Source organism: Vigna umbellata, chromosome 7, assembly GCF_029865625.1.
Source record: "Vigna umbellata cultivar VRB3 chromosome 7, Vumbellata_1.0, whole genome shotgun sequence".
Classification (NCBI taxonomy): Eukaryota; Viridiplantae; Streptophyta; class Magnoliopsida; order Fabales; family Fabaceae; genus Vigna; species Vigna umbellata.
In genome coordinates, this window is record NC_142171.1 from 48,706,109 (window position 1) to 48,708,644 (window position 2,536).

The following is a 2,536-nucleotide window of genomic DNA, read 5'->3' on the forward strand; positions in this document are numbered from 1 at the left end:
TGTAATTTCCATTTTAATGCTTTCATATATATTCAGTTGTATTTAATTTTTATCCACAAACAAAATCACAAAACCCCCCACTACGTGTTGACCTGAGACTGAACCGCAATTTGGTCGTTGAGAGACGACCTAGGTGTCACTTCCTAGTCTATACTGCATTGTTAATTGCACATCAAATTTGACGGGTTGCGACGCCCGCATCAAATTTTGGCGCCGTTGCCGGGGACCAACAGTTCGGTCTTAGGTCTTTTGTTGTGTTAGTGTGTGTTGTGTTTTGTCTTGTGTTGTGAGTGTGAGGTTCTGTTTTGTGTGTGCGTGTCACATCTTTAATTGTGTTGTGTTTTGTTTGTTTTGTAATTTTTAGGATTTCTTTTGTACCTTCCTTTTTTCTCTTTCCATGTCTACCCATTTTGATTTTGTGAATACTGCTTATTCAGCCAGTGCCTCTGATTATGATTCTCCTTCTGCATGTTACTCTGATTGTAATTCATATTCTGGTGATTTTTATGTTGAGAACAATATGGCTCATCCTCCGACTTTTGAGAGTTCTCTTTGGGAACCGGTTCCACCTACTGAGGATGATGTTCGTTGCGTTCTCACCTCTGGACTGATTAATTTTGCTGCCTAAGTTTCATGGTTTTACAGGTGAATGCCCACATAGACATTTGGAGGAGTTCCACATCATGTGCTCTTTAGTGAAACCTTCACATGTCCCTGATGATCACATTTTCTTGAGGGCATTTCCACATTCATTACAAGGAGCAACTAGGGATTGGCTGTATTGTCTTCCTCCAGGATCCATCACTTCTTGGGAAGATCTTAAGCATATGTTCTTGGATGAATTCTTCCCTGCTCAGTATGGTTACAACAACGATCCTGGATGGAATGACCCTAGCTTGGGATGGTATGATGCTCCACAGTAATATCAGGAAGCACCATCTCAGAATGCTTATATGCCTCCGCCAGTCCAGCAACAACAACAGCTGCAACTTTATGAGCCTGCCTAAATAGCTCATCAACCTTCTACTTCTGAGCCTACATTGCAGGAGTTGTTGGAGCAAATGACCATGCAGAACCTTCAGTTTCAGCAAGAGAACATTCAGTTTCAGGAAGAGAACATGGAGTTTCAGCAGGAAATAAAAGCTGCCATTCAGAGTTTGACTGATCAGATAGGGCAGATGGTCACTCATCTCAATCAGGAACAGTCTCAAGATTTAGAGGAATCACCATTTCAGACTGTTCAGATTCCTGATGAAGTTAGTGTCATTGGCCTGGGAGATGGGAACAAGAGTTATGAGCTGACTAATGCGCCACTTACTTTCCCACCCTCCTATGCCCCCACTCTTGCACCAGAGGAGACTGACAAAGATTTTGAGGACCAGGCAGGTATAAGCAGCAATTTTGAACCAGGTAGACCATTTTCATCTTCCACCACTTTTCCAATCTTTAGGGAAGTGGAAGTAAACATACCTCAAATTGATTATTCTGTTGATGAATGTGTTATTCATGATTATGCTATTGATAGGTATGTTGATGATTATATTGTTGATGAGTCTGTTTTTGATTCTCCCTCTCTGCATGATGAGAACCACTTTTTGCTATCACATCTAAATGTTTATTCTCCATGCACTGAACATGAATCTGAGTTTGTTGTTGATATTGCTTCTAATTTTGAAAGTGATTCATGTTCTGAGAGTATATCTGAGGTTCAGCCTATGACATTGGGATTGGGTGTTATACCCCTGCATGTCATTTCTTTGGAACCACAATGTACTAACCATGTTGCAGGAGGTACATATGAATTTGACCAACATGCACCCCCGGTGGAAGACAAGGGTGCTTACACACACAACAGTTTGAAGATCAATAGGCAATGGCTGAACCCACTCATCAATAATCTTTGTTTCTTAGATCCAGCTGTGGAAGACATTTACCTGCTAGATCAAATATGGAGGATGAAGCAGTTCGTCCTCAAAACTTCCTGGCTGAATCCTGTGGTGGAAAACATCTCCCTACAAGTCCAAAATTGGCAACTGCCACCATGACCAGGGGAGTTTTCTTTTTCCCTTCTCCCTCTTTCCCTACTTTTATTGCACTTGTCCATGATCTGTTCACTGTTCTGATTTTTGATCTTATGCTTATAACATATTGAGGACACTGTGTAGTTTAAGTGTGGTCTATTGGGAGAGATTTTGATTTTTCTTTGATAGTTTTTGTTTTCTTTGTTAAATTTTTTCTATTTTAGGTTGTTTTTGTCGTGTCTTGTATACAGTTTTGCATGATTCTCTTCATTTCTGGACTTTGTTTGGGTTGTAGACTTATCATTTCCTTCACTTGATTGATACTTATTTTTTGAAATCCTTGCTTTTCTCTACTTGGAAGATGATTATGATTTTTAAGAGTTGAATTGATTGTGACAAAAGTACTTGTGTGAGATTTGAGCCACTTTATGTTCTTTCTTGTGAGTGATATGTCTCTTGATTGCTTGCGCATATGCCTTGGCCTGACTCTTGTTGATAATTCTTGATTGATATGC

The 2,536-nt window shown here is 39.9% G+C and overlaps 1 pseudogene; it reads left to right on the plus strand.

Moving 5' to 3' along the window:
• The first annotated feature begins 827 nt into the window (after positions 1-827).
• LOC148196485 (uncharacterized) lies at positions 828-2,045 on the plus strand (annotated as a pseudogene).
• Positions 2,046-2,536: the final 491 nt, after the last annotated feature.